The 20,657-nt window shown below is 42.3% G+C and overlaps 1 protein-coding gene across 4 annotated transcripts in view; it reads left to right on the top strand.

The window, feature by feature from the left end:
• Positions 1-20,657, top strand: part of CRACD (capping protein inhibiting regulator of actin dynamics) — a 71,069-nt gene that overhangs the window by 9,688 nt on the left and 40,724 nt on the right. For all 4 annotated transcript variants that reach the window (XM_081589003.1, XM_081588981.1, XM_081589014.1 and 1 more), the window contains exon 2: positions 7,549-7,720. The gene's annotated coding sequence lies outside the window, so the exon portion shown is untranslated. The remainder of the gene's footprint in view (positions 1-7,548; positions 7,721-20,657) is intronic.

Genomic DNA, 20,657 nt, shown 5'->3' with positions numbered 1-20,657 from the left:
GGGCCCCATACAGATCCTACAGGTGTTGGGTGTTTAGTTAGCATGTGTTGAATTGAAATAAATTTAAGGTGTTCAGCCCTTGGGTAGAGCTATCCTTTGTTGAGGGAGTTTGCTACTGCACTAATTTGCAGAGCAAGGTAGCAGGCAGCTCCCCCACCAGTATTTCCCTCTCAGAGTTGGGCGTTGATTCACAGCACCCTCTGAAACTCAAGTGACAGAAATTGGCAGTGAAAAGAACCACCACCCACACGTCTTCTAGTATGTGGGAGAAATGTGGCCAAACACTGAGACTTCACATTAAAAATTATGTCTGTCTCTGTAACTGTTTCTCAATATTATTTAGTTTCTCTTGTGAATTATTGTGAAGTCTGTAAAAGGAGGTTCTGAGAGTCCAATGAGGAAAACGGGGAAAATTAAAAATCGGTTTTGAGAAACAAAGGACCCAAGAAGCAGCCAAGAAGTTGCATTTTCTTTGGTTGGTCCTTGTGTAGACCTAATAAGTACAGTACAAACCTATTTCAGTATGTTTTCCTTAGTATGTACAGTGAGTTCTACTATCACGTAACATATGTGTTGCTAAAAATCAATGAGCTATGCTGAATCACAAAGGGAAAACCAGGGACTCATTGGAAAATGGGAGAGCAGCACAACACAAAAAATTATCCATGGCATATTTAAAAGGGTAGGCACTAATAAAAAAAAAGGTAGCACAGTTTGACACGTGTTAAATGGTCATGAAATAAACCAATACTGTAATATATATGATATTCTACCTTGAAAAAGACCTAGAGTTTTCTTGTGGATTGGAGTCTTGGAGGGCTGCACCTGTGAGTTGCTGTGAGGCTGTGGAAGGGAGACAGAAAGCTGCAGCACCACATGTGCATGGGTTTATCTCAAGGCACAGATGACAATCTGGGGGAACTGGTAGACTGTTGAAGTGTATGTGGGTGGAGGTTTTGTATGTTCCTACACACCTCATTTCAGCAGAGTGCAATTTTCCAAGCGCTCACCTGCCTCTGGTCATGGATGAGATAGCACGTATCAGTCACATTGGAACAAATTTGCATTTTCAAAACAAGTGTGATTGTGAGACTGACTGTACTGCCTAAAGAGATCACCACCTCTTATCTGTACTTTCAAACTCCCAAAGGTTCTTCGTCATTTTGGTGCAAAATTCATTTATTAACACTAAGATGAATATAAATGTTTTCCAGAAACACTGCGTTTGATTGTAAAGTGCTGTCACACACACCCGTGGGGTTTTAACATGCCTCTATACAATCTGAAAACTTCTGATTTCTAAAGCACATCTGACTCTAATGGAACAGTTGATCTGTATATCGAGTGTCTGTTTTGTGTCAGGCATTGTGTTAGGATACGGTACACAGCAATTGCCTGAATCCTGTATTTTACTAATTTAAGAGGAATCCTGCAGTGCTTTTCTTAATTCTGGAACGTCAGAATACTTTTGAGAAGAAGCTGTTTAGTTAATAAAAGATCACTCTAGTAAACTCCTGTTTACTGAAAGTGTGCTCTGGAATTTAGGGGAGAAATTTAGAGTGTGTAAGAATATGGAACCTAAAGAAACGACAGGACATTTGAAAGAGATAATGAAGACATTGTTTCCCAGAGTATTCAGAGGAGCACTAGTCATGATGGATGTTCAGAAAGTCAAGTTTGGGCAGCACTGCATATTCGCTGCTCTTCTGGAGCACAATACTTGGTATCAGCATATTAAAAACTCTCAAAGGTCCCATAGTGAAGACACAAGTTTAACTTTGTTTAACATGGATTCTCAAATGGACTGGTCTTTGAATAAGAACCTGGTACTGACCCACAGAGCACAATCTGAGAAACTCCAGACTAAGTTCTAAATGAACTAAGAGAGGAAATTCTGTTTCTCATTTGGAAGGGTGTTATATAAATCTAATGCAGAGAAATTGTATGCTTTTATTATTTTAGGTTTAGACATGAAAATGTAAGAGTTGCATCCTTATGACAAATGGAAAAATGAATCAGATTTGCTTGACTTGCCCAGTGATTTTTAATTTTTACAGCCTTCTGTATAAACTAGTAATTATACTGATGTAGCCATCAAATGGTATGTAATTATATCCATGAGATAATAGTGAGCACTTTTTTAAATGAAAAAGAATCCCCTTAAGTAATTATTAGATGATGAAAGTAAATTAATTCAATTCAGTACTTAAAGAATGAAAATTATTGTGATCCCTGAAGCAGTGTATATGCAGGTACAGGTTCTTTCATGTGAAAAATTATGGCAGAAAAATGCTGAAATATTAAGAAAATGTGAACCCACTGCTTTTTCTCCTATAAACTCAGTCTTACCATTTTAAGATGGTAAATATCCACAGAGGCTGGTAAGCAGATGTTTTATAGCTAGCAAGACATGAGATCAGGATTCAGGCCAACTACACGCACTCTCATCTCTGGGGCCCACACACTTAACCCCTAACTAGAGCTGCAGTCAGTAAGAAAAAACAAATTTAATAGAAATAATACTTATTTCTTCTCCTTTCTCTCCTTTCTCCACTGCCTTAACCACCCAACAAGGGTAAATTTCTGTTGTAAAGTTGTAAAATGCCATCCTAAATATTCTAATGTTAGAGAATATTTTGCTATGTCCTACTCCTTCTGTATGACTGTCATATTTTGGGAATATTTCATATTAGCATTGCAGAAGTTGTCTGTTTTGCTACATTGTGAAAACTGCTTTGATTTTTTAGGCCCATCTGTACCAAAATAGGAGAAGGAAATGGCAAACCATTCCAGTATTCTTGCCTATAGAATCCTGTGGACAGAGGAGCCTGGTGGGCTGCTGTCCATAGGGTCGCACAGAGTCAGACACGACTGAAGCGACTTAGCATGCATGCATGCATTGGAAAAGGAAATGGCAACCCACTCCAGTATTCTTGCCTGGAGAACCCCAGGGACAGAGGAGCCTGGTGGGCTGCAGTCTATGGGGTCTCACAGAGTTGGACACAACTGAAGTGACTTAGTAGCAGCAGCAGCAGTACAAAAATATTTTCAATAACAATTGGCATTATTTGTCAAGAAAATAGCTGCTAGTGATGACCACTCACTTAATTCAATTAATTCTGTGGAGACAGACTGTTGATACAGCTGCCAAATCATAAATTGATCATAAAATAGTTTACTGAAGTATATGTACAGACATATGCTCAGGTTTTCATGATGGTTGTTGTGGCATAGGAATGCAAATGCTTCATAAAATGTAGGTACTTGCCTTTTTGATATGGAAGATCTTAGACCTAAACATTGAGAATAAAACTGGGGGGTCAAGTAAATAAGAGTATAACTCCTTACCTGATTTATAAAATATTATTCCCTATTAAGATTGCTTTTTCATACTGTTCACACCTAGACAGCATGTTAAAAAGCAGAGACATTACATTGCTGACAAAAATCCATATAGTCAAAACTGTGGTTTTTCTAGTAGTTTCATGTATGGATCTGAGGGTTGGACTATAAAGAAGGCTGAGTGCCGAAGAATTGATACTTTTGAACTCTGGTGTTGGAGAAGACTCTTGAGAGTCCCTTGGCCTGCAAGGAGATCAAACCAGTCAATCCTAAAGGAAATCAGTCCTGAATATTCATTGGAAGGACTGATGTTGAAGCTGAAACTCCAATCCTTTGGCCACCTGATTAGAAAAGACCCTGATGCTGGGAAAGATTGAAGGCGGGAGGAGAAGGGGATGAGAGAAGATGAGATGGTTGGATGGCATCACTGACTCAATGGACATAAGTTTGAGCAAGCTCCAGGAGATGGTGAAGGACAGGGAAGCCTGTTATGCTGCAGTCCATGGGGTTGCAAAGAGTGGACACCACTGAGCAACTGAACAACAACAATCTTAAGGTTGCCTGGTCACAGTTTGCTGTCTGAATACTGGTTGGGCCTAACTGCTAGTTGCAATTACTAAGTTTTTTTTCTAAAGTTAATCTTGGAAAATTAGTTAACTGTCACAGTCAATAATAAAATAGTCATAAAAGTAAACTTTCGAATTTTATTTAAAATGTAAAGATATTTCCAACAGGAACATTAATTAATTGTGGAAATGGGGATGGGGGAAATTTTAATAATTGAGATGTCACTAAACACTAAGCCTTTGAAGCAGGCTTTTAATGAAAGCTTCTGTGTTATGATTCCTCCTCTGAAGAAAGATTGGTGTTCCTAGGATTTAGAATCTTTTTTTTTTTTTTCATGGTAAGAGGAATGGTTATTGGTTGCAGAGTTCAGGTAGGTTTTACTGTTCTTTTACCTTCCCGGTAGTAAGTAAGGCATTGATGAAATAGCCTTTGGTGAGTAATTCACCAGAAGGGTGCTATCTGACATCTGGACTTTGATTCGTCTTGCACGATGATGTGTGTGGACTCATGCCAAGTGATTGCCCATATAACATGCAGCGCAAAGTGCTAGGCTGGTTGGTTTACAAACAGTCCTTAAATAACCAGCTCTGCAGAACAAGTCACCCGAAGGGGGCCTTTCTGTGCTTGTGTGAAGCCCACCAAGTTCTCTGAACTAAGGCTTCCATAGCCTGGGGTCCTCTTCCAGACTATTCACTTTCTGTCCTCCCCATCAATATGATCAATGCAGCCAATATTTTATATGGTGGCTGCCACCATTCAAGACACTGAGGCATTACAAAGGCCCTCATCAGCCTTCTTGCGTGACCATGTAGACCAAGTCACCCATCAGTTAAATAGCCAGTCAAGAAACTGTCATTTAATTTGCCTTTAATTATAGATAACTCCCTTGGTTACAGCTCAATTGAACCCCATCAAATCCACCTTAACTTTAGAGCAAGGGATGACTTTTTTCCTATCAGTAAATTCTAACAATCTAAAATTCTCTACTTAGCTTAAAAGCTTTATTTGTGGACCCATGCTGGGGGTAATGATGTCATCATAACTGATATTTTTAGAACTTTACTATGGTCTTTTAGAATATTTCCAATTAGAAAACTTGGGGTTAGGTATTTCTACAGTGGGAAGAGAAGCAATTGATATAAAAGGAGAATTTTATAAATGAATGAATTTTGTAAATTTCATTTATAAATAAATGAAATGTAGCATAAGTTGCTGTTTGATCATCTACTAATACCGTCGACCTAGAAATTAGATGTGATGTCAATTACATATTTTGAACCTTGGACAGTCATGGATAAAGTACTGTACTCATTTATTTCATCAGGCAATGCCAAAGACCAGTTATATAGTAATATAATAATACTTGTGGCACCTTACAGAATGTTATTAGTTTAAATTTTTAAATTGACTCATTTTATATAGAGTCAATTCTTTTAAAAAAATATTTATTTTCGGCTGCCTTGGGTCTTAATTGTGGCACACGGGATCTTTTGTTGTATCTCAGATTTCTCTCCAGTTGCAGTATGTGGGCTTAGCTGTCCAGCGGCATGTGGGATCTTAGTTCCCTAACAAGGGATCCCCCCGGAATCCCCTGCATTGGAAGGTGGATTCTTAACCGCTGGACCACCAAGGAAAACACATGAAGTCAATTCTTCTAACACTTCCTAATGTTCTGTGATGGTCTTCAAAATCTACTGATTATAATTTTTTAAATTAGCCATTGGAGACTTTACTGATGGAAACCAAAAGTAGGTTTTGTGAAAATCACTGACCTATATGCCTGAATATAAATAATCACGGAAAACATTTTGAAATTAAACCCTCTAATTTTTTTTTGTTTTTACCATTTTTAAATAATATGATCTCAGTTATATTGCACATTTCCTTGTCTTTTAAATAATTTAACTCTTTTTGAGGACTGCATGTCTAACAGAGTGCCTTATTTGCTATGTTATCAATTTCCTTTCCTTTTAAGGGGGATACAATATGTTATTTCAGGGATCGATGAAGTTTGAAGGCGTGTTTGCACCTGTACTAAGGATCCCAGACTGTTATCTTTTTGTAATTGGTAATTATTCTTTATGCTTCCTCACTCTCTCTCACCACTGCTTAGGGCAAAGTAGTTTAAACCACTTCTTCCTCACATCAGATTTTCTGTGAACTCTTAGTAAGGCCAGAACTGCAGATCATGAGAGGAAATGAGATGACCATCTTGAACATCATTAGCCTTGTTTTGATACCCAGATCTCTGGACAGCAGAGATCTGGGGACTTGACACCCAGATAGGGGCTCAGTCCTATGTGTATTGTGCAGGTACTTTTCCATACATATGATGAACGTTCATCTCTCCTTTCCCCTCAAAGCTCCTGACTCCAGCTTCCAGGACATGTTTCCCATGACACAGACAAATAATTTCATCTCTCTGGGCTCAGGTTTCTCAACCGGAAAACAGATGTTTGCAGTATCTACTTCCCAGGTAGTTTTGAGGATAACTGAGGTAATATCTGTAAAGTTCTTACAGCAGTCATACGTGTGTCAAATATGTGCATGCTTAGTCATTCAGTCGTGTCCAACTCTTTGCGACCCCATGGACTATAGCCCACCAGACTCCTCTGTTCATGGAATTCTCCAGGCAAGAATACTGGAGTGGTTGCCACTTCTCTAGGGGATCTTCCTGACCCAGAGATTGAACCTGCATCTCCTGTGTCTCCTGCATTGCAGGCTGATTCTTTATCTGCTGAGCCAGCAGTCATAATAGTAAGGGTTAAATAATTAAAAAAAAAAAAAAAAAGATTGGCCTCTGGATAAATGACTCTTTAAGCTTTTGAAAGGAAAGATCTGAGAGGAAGCTTCTCCTAGTAGAGGTTGATTTACACTTTCTCTTCTGGGGTAGGAGTTGGGTAATTTAGAGGAATTTGTATATGAAGGAGCAGAACCGAAAGGTATTACCTAAAATATCTGTAGAAAGTGCTGGCAGTAAGCCTGGGTCCTGACTGGATCTAATAATATATGGAAAGATATTCATAACAGCTCCTCTGGGGCTCTTCATAGTATGTCTTAAAAGGAGACAAGAGGAATAAACTGCAAATATATGGGGATGGAGGGAATTGGGGGCAAAGCTTATGCCAAGAGTTAGCAGTTATCTTCTATTACTTAATAAAGGCTGAAAGAGAGTGATTCTCAGGGAAGATGAGATATATATATATATATATATATCTCAAGTTATATGTGTATCTATCTATCTATCTATATCTATATAACCTTTTAACCACCTGTCTAACTTAGGTATTTTTCTCAGCATCTCCCACGGAAAGGGGCCCTGGCCATCTGCTTTGTTAAAGAAAGCAGGCACCAGCATCGTGTGGCACACGCAGGGGATGCCCTGCTGGCCAGCATGAAGCTTGGAAGCCCTTGGTGGTGCCTTTGGGGCAGAAGACCCTGCCCAGGGGCGCGTCTCCCCGGCAGCTGTGTGGCTCCGCTGCCCGAGGACCGTGCTGAGGACCGTGCTGGCGCCGGGCCAGGTGGCTGTTGGCTCCGACGGCCGCCCTTTGCCCCGGCTCGCAGCCCCGGTCATAATTCGCTCTAGGCTCAGAGGTGCAGCCTTGTCCAGCTGCAGCTTGTTTATCTTGTAATCCACAGACAAGAAGAAAGGAGGCAAATTCCAGCCTTTTAAGAAGTTGTTCTGCAAAAGGAGAAAGAAAAGCACGTTGGTGTCCCAGGAGGCGTCTGCCGGGCGCAAGTGTCACTCTCCCCCAAGTGTCAGCAATGGAACCTTCTCTTCTGACGAGGAGACCCTGGAGGACAGTCTGAGGTAATCACTCACACTTTTCCCCCTCAGACCTTCCGCGGAGTTCCGGGGTGGGGAGTGGAGTCCCAAGGGAGGCAGGGCCACCTCGGCCCGGGTTCCATCTCCGGGAAGGTGGAGGATCGAGGTGCACTGGGCGCTTGCTCTACACAGACGCCTCGGGGAGCTGGCCCACGGGTCTCACTTGCCGAGAGAGCACCAGAGTCTAAGCCTTCCTCTTGCTGCGCTCACCCTGGGAGGAAAGTGGCAGCTCACTGCCACAGCTCAGCAAGCTTTCTTGGATTGAAGGAGACTGTGTCCCCTGTCCCACTGCCTGGCAAGGAGAAAGGTTTCACACCCATGTTGATACACAGACTACTGGGGCACAGGATGTCACCCTCATACCCCCCGGCCATCTCTTGCAACTTCCAGAACCTACCTCCGATGAACTTTCAGTTTCTGCTCCTTGTTCTCTCTCCACCCATCTCCCTTCTTTTCTGCTCTCCTCCATCCCTTCTCCCTCTCCTCCTCCTCCTTCTCTCTCTTTCTGTCTCTGCTCTCTCCTCCTCCTCTCCCTCCCCATCTCTACTCTCTCCTTCTCTCTCTCTCCCTGTCTCTGCTCTCTCCTCCTTCTCTCTCCCTTTCTCCTCTTAGAGCACAGGCACTACATCTGGCTGTAACAGTGTCAAGAACTTAGACAAGCAGGGTCAGGCAGTACTTTCTCACCTGAGTGCTGGGAATTGAAGTCAGCGTCAGAGATGGTTAAGCTCTGCTCCTGACAGCTCTGCAGTCAGCTCCTCTGAGAAGCCCTTTCCCACTACCAGTTCTGGTTTGTTTGCCCTTGACAGCATTCCCCCAGCATCGGGAGCCTGGCTCCAGCAAAGAGCTTGTCGCTTTCTCTGGACATTATTGATGGGCTTGTCTGTCTCTCTCACTCACCTGTCAGTTCTGTGAAGTCAGGGACTGGGTTTTATTCAGCCTCATCTTAGGCGCTCAGGAAGTGTTTCCTGTGAATGCTTGGCAATGCATTAAGTACGTGTTGATGGCATAGATGATGTAATCTGTGATATTCTTACTGTGTTTCAAGGACAAAGACAAAAACATCCTCAGTGGTCTGTCTGTGAGTATAGTGTTGTCAACTACAGTTGAGCGCAGATTACAGGATCCTCAAGCAAGCCGTCCACATTAAGCTTTACAGTGCCCACAACAGCATTTGTTAGTTCCAAGTAATGCCGACTCCTTTTCTCCACAGGCCCGTATTTGTTTTCCATTGTCTTTAGTAAGGAAACTACTGACCAAAGGAAACGATCTCACTGAAAGAGAACACAGCTAGCACCAAACTAACCCAATTGTTGGAATGTCAATACTGATGTAGAATTGAGTATTGTTCAGCATGAATCAGTTTTGATTTTACTTCAGTTTCTTCCTTTACAAAGTAAGACTGTGAAACTTTTTGTTTCACACATCAGAATGAGGTACAGATACTAAAATATGACCGAGTAGCGGTTTAATGCAAAATCTGAGCTCAAGTCTGCAAAGTTCTCCTTTAGAAGGGCTGTCCTATGAAAACACAACTTATCCTTTTTATAGCTCTATCAAGTCTCTGATTTCTTGTTGAACACTCAGAATACCCTAGACTCTGGTTCTCATCCCACTTAATTGGTATTCCAATTACCCTTAGGTTTTTTCCTTAAGGTTTAAAGTTTTACAAAGCCTTGGGGAAATCTACATTGGATCTAACAGCTACATTTCCATTAAATATATGTAATGTTACCTGTTCTTATTAATAAACCTATATATTATTAAACATATGCTGTATTTTAATTGTTTAACACATTTGTATAATACAGGAAGCTAGAAGGATAAACTTTGGACAGTGAGTTTTAAAATGGCTCTTTAGATATTTTAAAAATGAAAAAAATAGGAAAATAGAAGTTCCTTAAAATATATATATTCCTGTTTACTTCTCAGAAATTTTCTTTTTTAAATTATTAAATTATTTATATATTTATTGCTGCTTTGGGTCTTCATTGCTGCAGGCAGGCTTTCTCTAGTTGTGGCCAGCAGGGGCTACTCTTTGCTGTGGTGCACAGGTTTCTCATTGCGGTGACTTCTCTTGTTGCAAAGCACAGGCTCTAGGTGCTCGGGCTTCAGTAGGTGTGGCGCATGGGCTTAGTTGCTCCGAGGCATGTAGAATCTTTCTAGATCAGGGATTGAACTTGCCCCTGTGTTGGGAGGCATATTCTTATCCACTGTACTACCAGGGAAGTCCCAGAAATTTCCAACTGAAAAATAATTCCACCCATGAAGTAAATATTACATCCATCATTTACAGTATAGCTGAACTTCTGATTATTTGCCCTATTTACAGAAGGAGAAAATGAAAAATGCGACTTCTAACAATTCTTATTTTCAGTTCACTGCTCAATTAATAGATACGCTCCTTTACGTTGTATAGGATTCAAAAAGTGTATATATATATAGTATTTTATTTGTTAATCTCCAAAATGGGCAGCTGGTACTAAAATACAAAACTGAAAATTCTGTGAACATGATCTCAGGTGGAGGCTCCAAGGAGGCAGACTTCAGCCGAGTATGAAGGAGAATTTCATAATTACTAGAGCTGTTTAAAAATGGAGAGGCTGGGTGTATGCCAGGGGGATTGGGAGTGATGAAGGGCAATTTCTGCACCGGGTGGGAATTTAAAGGAGTTGAACTTTAACATGCTGTCGAACTCCAAGAATCTGTAATTCTAGAAATGTCTCCATGGCCAAAAATAGCTCATTATTGATCTGCTCCTTCTGCCTGAAATTTCTCATTTCCTTTGGGTCTTAAAGCATTCTGTTCTTTCTCTAGGTTAGAAGCCTTTGTTTCTCCTAGGCTGCTACTTTTAAATTATACATGCTAGTGGGAAAACCAAAAGGGTAAAACAAGATCAGCTTCTAACAATTTTATATGACTTCCTTTTTTAACTAAAGACAACTAATACAATGTTTCCCAAAGTGTGCTAAATAGATTTTAAATTTCAAAAGGGGGAGAGGATCATTTTGACAAAAAGGTCAGGGAAATCCTGGACCAAAACAAATTAAATAGAATTCTTTACATAGGACTTTTCAGAGCTTTTACTATCCATTGTGCCCTGGGAATTTCCAAGAAGAGAGATATTATTTGCAGCATTTCCAAGATTCCTTTAACCACAGTTTTTTTTTTCCCTCAGAGAATATCCATTGGTGTATATTAAAGTTACCACGTGTTAAACTTAATACAAAAGTGTGAATACATAGGTGAATACATAGGTGAATTCATGTAATATTTACCATGACTCTCTGAGATTGACATTATTACTCCCACATGAAAGATGAGAAAACTAGAGGTGGAGAATGACTTGCTGGTAAGTCGCTGAGGCACTATTCAGACAGTAATGAGTGCACTCGGAACCTTCCATTATTCTGCCTCTCTGTCCTGCTGCAGCTGTACGAGGGAGCTAGTCACGCGGCCCTGGGTTGTCCTGCTGGCCCTGGGTCACTAAGCTCAGGTATCCTTTGGCCCGCAGCTTCCTGACGGAGGTTCTGCTACTTACGGGGACAGCACTTGTCCAACTTCCAATTTTGACTTAACACCTCGCATTGACTATATCACACACAGCTACAGCACTTTACAGTAAGTGCCAGCTGTAAGCATGTTAAGAACTGAAGGGGCTCCCTGGAGGGTGAGCTCACCCTGGGGCTGGAGCAGGACAGGAAGGGGCTCAGGAATAAGGAGGCCTTGAGCTGTCTCCCAACAAGCGACAGGATTTGGAGTGGCTGAGAGACAAGGCACGGATGTTTCCAGTCAGAAATGGCATAAGCAGAGGCTTCCACGTGAGAACGAATGTGGCAAATAGGAGGAAACTTTCCAGCTCATTCTGTGAGGCCACTGTTACCTTAATACCAAAACCAAGCAAAGACATCACAGAAAAAAAATTACAGACCAATATCTCTAAGGAATCAAGACATAAAAATCCAAAACAAAATACTAGCAAACTGAATCCAACAACATATAGAAAGGATTATATGCCATGACCTAATGGAATTTAAGCCAGAAATACAAAGTTAGTTTTATATGCAAAAATCAATCAATATAATACTCTATATTAACAAAATAAAGGACACAAACCACAACATCTCAGCTGATGGAGATAAAAGCATTTGACAAAATCCAACACCCTTACATGATAAAAAACGCTCTCAAAACTGGGAGTGGAAAGGAATTTCTTCAACTTGATAAAGGACAGTGATGAAAATCCACAGCTAATATTATGCTTAATGGTGAAAATGTGTTTTCCTTGAGATCAGGAAAAAGATAAGAATCGCTTTTTAACACTGTACTTATTGTAGGTTATAACTAGGACAGTTAGGCAAGAAATAGAAGCTTTAATTTTGGAAAGGAAGAAATAAAGCTATCTATCTGCAGATGCCATGATCTTATATATAGAAAATCCCAAGGAATCCACAAGAAAACTATTCGACTAATAAAGTTGAGCAAGATTGCAAAATACAAGATTCAGGTTTTCTAAATGTCTGTCGACAGAGGAATAGATACAGAAGATGTGGCACATATATACAGTGGAATATTACTCAGCCATTAAAAAGAATGAAATAATGCAATTTGCAGCAACTCTCTGTTTGGACCTAGAGAGTGTCATACTGAGTGAAGTAAGTTAGAGAAGGAAAAATATCATATGACATCCCTTATATGTGGGATCTAAAAAATGATACAAATGAACTTACAAAACAGAAAGAGATTCACAGACTTAGAAAACAAATTTATGGTTGTGGGGGTGGGGTTGGAGGGGGCTTGGGGGAAGGGATAGTTGGGTAATTTGGGAAGGTCATGTACACACTGCTGTGTTTAAAATGGATAACCAACAAAGACCTATGTTTAGCACATGGAACTCTGCTCAGTGTTGTGTGCCAGCCTGGATGGGAGGGAGTGTTGAGGGAGAATGAATACATGTATGGCTGAGTCCCTTCACTGTTCACCTGAAACTACCACAACATTGTTAATTGGCTAAAACTCAATACAAAATAAAAAATTTAAAGTTTGGGGGAAAAAAGAAAAAAGATTAGGGTTTTGTATTTCAGTGTGCCCACTACTCCTAAGAAAAAAGTCCAGGCTTCCCAAAGCCTTCCTTTTAGTCCCTCTGACTGGCCCTCCAACCAGCCATGGGGGCTCATCTTCCCTGCATTGGACCCCAGGACTGGGGTACCCAGTATGTGGCTTGAACCCCTTACTGCCTAGGCAGGATCTCTGCCCATATAATCGCCATTTCCTTCTGAGTCCTCTTCCTGGGGCACAGGTTCTGACCTGATCACTCCATACCCATTAGGAAGACTGTAATAAAAAAAACAGACAATAGTAAGTTTTGGTAAGGATGTGAGAAATTGGAACCCTCCTACATTGCTGATAATGTAAAATGATGCAGCCACTTTGGAAAACACTTGGACAGCTCCTCCAAATTGTTAAACATAGAGTTACCATATGACTCCAACTCAGCTTTTGCACATGGTAATTCTTTTGTCTGGAAAACCCCACCCCCTACCTCTACCTCCTTCCTCATCCAATTCCTCTTCATCCTGCAGTTTTCTGCACCTTCCTCCAGGGAGCAAGCTTTCTCTGGCCCGCTGAGCCTAGATCAGGACCCCCTGCCCTTGTTCTCACAACTTTCTTTACTTTTCCATAAAAGTAGGCCTGCACACCTTACCTTTCATCCTATTCCAGCCTCTAGCACTGTGCCTACCACATAACAGGCATTCAATAATTATTCATTGAATGAATGAATACATGAATCCTCCCCTTTTTACCATGCTGACTCTTCCCACTCACTGTACCAGTCAGTATTCTTCTAATTCATCCTTCGGTTTCCCACCGTGGTGAAGAGGATCTCTGTCCCTTTGACCTGGTGGAAAAGGAAAATTATACGGTTGGTGTAGTGAGACAGCATGTCACCAATGAAATTACAGTGAAGCTCAGGCTCTCTGATTACCGTGTGTGCTTCGGTTCCTTGGCCTTGCTGCTTTTCAAAAGATGAAGTCAGAAAAGACTATTTTGCTTGATCATTTATCCTCTATCCATGAGAACCTGGGATGTGCTAAAATTGAACAGAGAGTAGAGAAGAGGTGCAAAAAGCGTTAAATGCATGAAAATTAGGACTAAGCAGGAGAACTAATAGACCTGAGCTGAATAAGTCTAGGAGAAAGGAGGTTGATGATCAGTTTCAGTAATTATTAGAGATACAAAATGTGGAAGGGCAGTAGATTGGAAGCTAGGATCCTCTTGTGAATCCAGGTGTTTTCAGAGCTGTGTGACCTTAACCAAGCCAGCCTCTTGATCTGTTAAATGGATATGCTGTCTTCTAGGATAATTATGAGGACAAAAAATGCAGGTGGGGGCTTCCCTTGTGGCTCAGTGGTAAAGACTGTGCCTGCCAATGCAGGAGACATGGATTTGATCCCTGGTCTGGGAAGATCACACTTGCCGCTAAGCAACTAGGCCTGTGAGCTGCAGCTACTGAGCCCACGCACAGCAATTGCTGAAGCCCATGTGCCTAGACCCTGTGCACCACAACAGGAGAAGCCACTGCAATAAGAAGCCTGAGCACCAGAATGAAGAGTAGCCCCTGCTCACTACAACTAGAGAAAAGCCCAAGCAGCAGTGAAGACTCAGCATAGCCAAAAATAAATAAATAAAATAAAATTATTTTAAAAATTCATGGGACCTGACACTATTTGTTATAAAAAAGTACTTTCCAAATGCAGGGTAATATTACAACTGAGATGAAGAGGATGTTGATAACTAGTTTTCTATTCCCAAAGCATAGACCAAGACTAAACTGATTCCCACGGTGGCTAGAGAGGTTTATGAAAAGACCTTGCTCCAGGTGGGGCACCCGAAGAGTGAAACAGGTAGCATGGAAGGCTGAGGAGTCCCTACAGAATGTTAGATACAGGCTAGATGATTGATCGTCCTATGTGATGTAGACCTGGGACTGAGCCTAGAAGCTGGAGTAGATGATCCTTTGACTTCCAGTTCTCAGTGTCTGTGTTTTAAGACTCCAAACTTTCTTCCTCTTGCTTGAATTTTTTATGACATATCCCGTTTCCCTTGTAATTATAGGTGATTCGGTACCCTTTAGCCTATTGAGAACTGTGTATTTTCATAGAATGTCAGAGTCCAGGACGAGTCTCCAAGATGTCACACAAAATGTAATCTGACTTCAGTCTCTTCCAGCAACTCTAGTTTGTTTGATGATGATAGTTAATTGCTCTTCAGCATTTCATTTAAATGAGACTCACGGCTCTGTTTAGGAAGAAAAGTGCTGATCAATTACAATTGCCCCTGTTGTCATGGAAACAAGCTGCAATTGGACTATAATTATATTTCCTTATTCCTGAAGTGAATCCCTAATCATTGCTGTGGTAATTACCCAATATCTATGGTCCCAAATTACATGATGCTTGTCCAAAAAAGACAAAGGAAAAGAAGTAGGAGGGCTGACCTGAGACATGTGTTAACTGTGCAGCTGCAGAGAGCCTTCTCCTTTTTTGGGTGGGGAGAATTTCCCTCTGTAGGCTCTTACTCCAAGGTTAGATGATGTCAGTGGGTCTTAGATATGCCCAGAGTTTAGAGTAGTGGCTAGAAGACTGTATCAGGCATTATGAGTTACAGAAAACACATCTACTGGTATCTTTCTGCAATGGTAATGAAATATATTATCTGATTCCTGATAGTCTAGAAGACTTTCCATGTTCCAAGGACCATTGATGAAGCAACCTAGCAACATAATCAAGATCCAGTCTGATTCCTTTACTTCTCGGGCATTTTCAGGGAGGATGGCTATCCCCAGGCTTATTTCCTCATGGCTCCAATATGGCTGCCTCTGTTCCAGCTGTCACATGCAGATGACACAAACCAGGAACAAAAAAGGAGATCATCCCTGTCTTGTGTCACATTTTATTCACGAGGAGACTTTTCCCCAAAATACCTCCACCAGCAAACTTTCCCTCCCTTTTCATTGTTCTTTCACACCAGATCCCACTGGAAGCAGTAGTTCCAGACAACACAACTTAAAATGGAGATGGCTCTGCTTGACTCCTCCCTGTGCTCCTTAGCACTCACTGCCAAGTGGGTGAGGGATGCAATAGTATGTCTAAGGGATAACTTTGTTTTATTTTCCTTCTCACCTTCTCTCTCTACTGTCCCTTTCTAGGGCTTAAGCTCCAGGCCACAGGCCCATCATGCACCCTCTATCTAATCTCTGCCACTTCTGCAGATAGGCATGGGCATAGGGCACTGGAGCTAGGCGTGGACATCCAGGAGCATGGGATGTGGCATCCTTTGCTCTCAGGCCACAGAATGTGCCACTGAGAAGAAAGGCAGCCTCTTGGAGGACAAGTGGAATCCGAACACCAGAGAGCTGTTCAAATGACTGGTCTGTGCGGATGGGCTGAGTGGGAGACGAGAATCAAAAGGGGAGCCCAAAGCACAGTGGGGTGGCTGGTTTGGGTCATTCAGCTGTTAGCTTCTGGTTCTCTTTCTCCACAGCACCCAAGTTTCCTTTCAGGGAATCAGTTTTGCTGTGTACCCTTCTGACAGAACTTGGTGCCTGCTTCCTAGGACAGAAACCAAAAGGCCCTCCCGCTGAAGCGTGGCCTGAACATGTGACCCAGCCTGGCCAATCAGCCTTTGTCTCCTAGGGCTTTGACTGGGCAGGTGGGTCCAGGAAGTAAAGACACAACCAGGAGAGCAGGCTGTAACTGGGCTCTTTGAGCGCTGTGTGACAGCTGCTGTGGTTCCTGATGCCTTGACCTCTAGAGCTCTCTTCACCCCTGTCTTTCTCCAGGCTGTCACTCTAACTTTCATTGTCCTTTGAGCCCTCACTGTTCATCTAATTCTTTTCTTTTCCTAAATAATTGATTTATTATCATTATTATTTTAATTTCTGGCTGCACTAGGTCTTCATTGCTGCGGGCAGAGGCTATTCTCTTGTTGTGGAGCATGGGCTCTAGAACTCTAAACTTTGGACAGTGAGTTTAAAAATGGCTCTTTAAATATTTTTAAAATTGAAAAAATAGGAAAATAGAAGTTGTTTAAAATATATATTCCCGTTTTCATCTCAGAAATTTCTTTTTAAAATTATTTATGTATCTATGGCTGCACCTTCATTGCTGCACACAGGCTTTCTCTAGTTATGCAGGCAGGGTCCACTCTTCGTTGTGGTGCATGGGCTTCTCATTGCAGTGACTTCTCTTGTTGCAGAGCACAGGCTCTAGGCACTAAGGCTTTCATAGTTGTGGCACTTGGGCTTAGTTGCCCCACGGCATATAGAATCTTCCCGATCCAGGGATCAAACCCATGTCCCCTGCATTGGCATGTGGGTTCTTAACCACTGGACCACGAGGGAAATTCTAGCAGCTTTTCTCTTGGTTGAGTGAGACAAAGCTGGTTTCTCTTACTTACAGCTAAGAACTATAACTGACACAGAATGAACCCTGGAAAACTTGGTAAGAGAGAGATGGGAAACAAAGCCAGAAGCAGTTTGCTGGTTTGAGTTGAGAAGGAGCCCTAGAAGGAACCTTTGGAAATGCTGATCATCCTGACTTGTCCACTTTTTGCCTTCTCAGGACTTTCACTCCCTCAGTGACCTCTCCATTGAAAACCCATCTGATGAACTCCGGTACACTGTTAATCCTTTACTCATCCACTGAAAAAACTTACAACGTTTATTTTGTAAAGCGCAGTGGGATAAACTGGGCTTCCCTATCGTGGACTTCCTTGGTATGGGCTTCCCTGGTGGCTCAGATGGTAAAGAGTCCGTCTGCAATGCAGGAGACCCAGGTTCAATCCCTGGGTCAGGAAGATTCCCTGGAGAAGGGAATGGCTACCCACTCCAGTATTCTTGCCTGGAGAATTCCATGGACAGAGGAGCCTGGCAGGGCTACAGTCCATGGGGTGGCAAAGAGTCGGACACGACTCAGCGGCTAACACTTTCACACTTTCGTGGGAGAAAACAGTTACGATCTCTGCCCTCATGCAACTCCAAGTGCTGTAGTGAAAATATAATGATACATTTTACAATGCGAAAGCACTTTTGTTTTCCTTCTCATTTCCCGCATGATTTTAGTAACCATAACATAAACATGTGTGTAATGAGAAGTGCATGCATAGGGCTTTCTGAGGGAGAAAAGATCCCTTTCTTCCAGCAAAACAGGCAAGGCTGTGTGGGATTGATAAGGTGTCAGTTGGACCTTGAAGGATATGTAGGACCTGCAGTGAGAGATTGGCACTGGGCAGTCAGTCCGTGGGGAGGGAGAGCCCATGCAATGATGGAGCCAAGAGAGGGTATTTTGGGGACTGAATGGTTGGGTTTGCGTTTCTGGGTGTTTGAAGTGGGGTAACACTTGATAATAATAGGTAACATTTATATAAACACATTACTCTAAGGTTTTAACCGATAGCAGCTCATTTAATCCTAAATAAGCTCCATGTGCTGGGCTTAGTGTCTCAGTCGTGTCTGACTCTTTGTGAACTCATGGACTGTAGCCCACCAGGCTCCTCTGTCCATGGAATTCTCCAGGCCAGAATACTGGAGTGGGTAGCCTTTCCCTTCTGCAGGGGATCTTCCCAGCCCAGGGATTGAACCCAGGTCTCCCGCATTGCAGGCAGATTGTTTACCATCTAAAGCACCAGGGAGGCCCTAAGCTGCATAAGGTAGGTCATATTATCATCCTCATTTACAGATAAGGAAACCGATGACCCTGGAGGTTTAGTGACATGCCCAAGGCCACACAGCTGTAAGTGGGAGAACCAGGTTTCATAGGGAGGCACACTGGCTTCAGTCTGAGTACTAAATCCCTGCATTTCAGGGCCTCTGCTTCAGAAAGCCAGGGTGCTTTAGGGTCTGTAAATGCCATCGTGAAGAGCCTTAAGTGCCAGGCAGCCATTGCAGCTTCATCTGGTAGAATTTGGCAAAAAAGAACCACTAGAGGTTTCTGAGCTGGCAAATGAACTGCTTAAAGATGAATGGCAGGTTTGAGAGGAAGTGGAATTGGAGGAGACTTCAGTTGGAGATCATTTACAGATGTCAGTCATATTACAGGAAATAAGCAGAGGATCTGCTAAGGACAGTTGAAGTGCTAGTAAGCATTATTGTCACTGTCCCTCCTGGTTTCAGTTCTTTTTAAAAAAATGTATTTGGCTGTGATGAATCTTAGTTGCGGCACATAGGATCTTTGACGTTCCTTGCAGCATTTGGGTTCTTATAATTGCAGCATATGGGATCTAGTTCCCCAACCAGAGTCAAATCCAGACGCCCTGTGTTGGGAGCACAGAGTCCTAGCCACTGGACCACCAGGGAATTCCTTCAGTTCTGTCTTGATAAAGCCTCTCTCTTCACCTTCGGGGCCTCAGCTTCTCTGTCCAAAAGGACAAGTCATGGCCTTGGTAATCACTGGGTCAGCAGAGACTGCTGGCTGGCGAGGACTGCTGCCGTCCTGGTGCTGGTTTCCATTAGGGACCCACTGGAGATGGGGCAAGGAGCTCTCCAGGACTTCAGGCACAGCCGTGGAGGACTGTGGCAAGCAGAATCCAGTGCAGGTTTAAATGGGTCCCAGAGATCAGGATTTGCAGTCTTACTCATTGATTCGATACTGTTTTTGAAAGATTTCTACCTGTGAAAGGGCAGATAATGTTACTCATTAAGGCCTTTGGTACAAAACCTTTCCCCTAACCTGGATCTGACTTCACTTACAAAATATTATAGCACAGAACCTAAGGGATGATAGTAACAAAGAAATAGGAAAGATTGGAATTTTGTGGGAAACGCCTGATAACTTTGCTTTTGTTTGTGTCAAATTTGTAGAGACAATGGGCTAGCCAAGTAGTAGGGTCCACTGTAGTATTAATCCAAGTAGTAAGCTTCCCTGGTGGCTCAGTGGTAAAGAATCCGCCTGCCAGTGCAGGAAACGCCAGTTCCATCCCTGGGTCAAGAAGATCCCCTAGAGAAGGAAATGACAACCCACTCCAGTATTCTTGCCTGGGAAATCCCATGTGGGAAATCCCATGGACAGAGGAGCCTGGAAGGCTATAGTCCACAGGGCTGCAAAAGAGTCTGACACAACTTAGCGACTAAACAGCAACAACAGGGTCCGCTAGTGTAGCTGGAGACAGGTGGGTAGAAGAGAGTGTAGTATTGGAGTTAGTTATTAAAAGTGATTATTGGGACTTCCCTGGTATTTCAGTGTATAAAAATTTGCCTTGCAATGCAGGGGACATGGGTTTGATGCCCAGTCAGAGAGCTAAGATCCCACATGCCACAGAGCAACTAAGCCTGCAAGCTGCAGCTACTGAAATCCTCATGCACTGCAACTGGAGAGTCCATATTCTGGAAAGAACCTCCATGATTTAACTAACCTGACAAAGCCAAATAAATAAATAAATGGTTTTTTTAAAAAACTGATTGTTAAAGCCCAAAGTGTAGCCTCAGGCCATTCTACTGTCTCTGCCTTTGGAAGGATAACCAAAAGAGTCAGTAAGGCGTTGAGGAGAAAGATGAACAGTGGTCTCCACGAGCTGATTAGCAGCTTCTGATAGATGTTTGGAATCCCAGTCTCCCTGCAAATAACAATATTATCGATGGCAACAACAACAAAAACCAGAACAGAAATCTAGAGATGAGAGTTGCGAGTCCTTTCTTTCCATAAGGCCCCAGGAACTTCTCAGCTGTTTGGACCTCTAAGTCCAAAGGGACCATTTTTGTGATGTCTGTAAGTCACGGCTCAGTGATTCTTCTTTAAGCTCATGAAAACGGTTCCTCGGGGCCCAGTGTTGTTGTAAATTTCCGAAGTGGGCCTCTCTTCCTGTCCTTCTAGAGTTTGCTTTTCCCACATGTACTTTACATTTGACTTCAGATCTTGCTTAAATTATG

This window comes from Giraffa tippelskirchi, chromosome 1 (genome assembly GCF_054371585.1).
Source record: "Giraffa tippelskirchi isolate mGirTip1 chromosome 1, T2T-mGirTip1v1.2.pri, whole genome shotgun sequence".
In the NCBI taxonomy this organism is placed as follows: domain Eukaryota; kingdom Metazoa; phylum Chordata; class Mammalia; order Artiodactyla; family Giraffidae; genus Giraffa; species Giraffa tippelskirchi.
The sequence above is the reverse complement of the archived record's forward strand: the minus strand, read 5'-3'. Positions and strand labels throughout refer to the sequence as shown.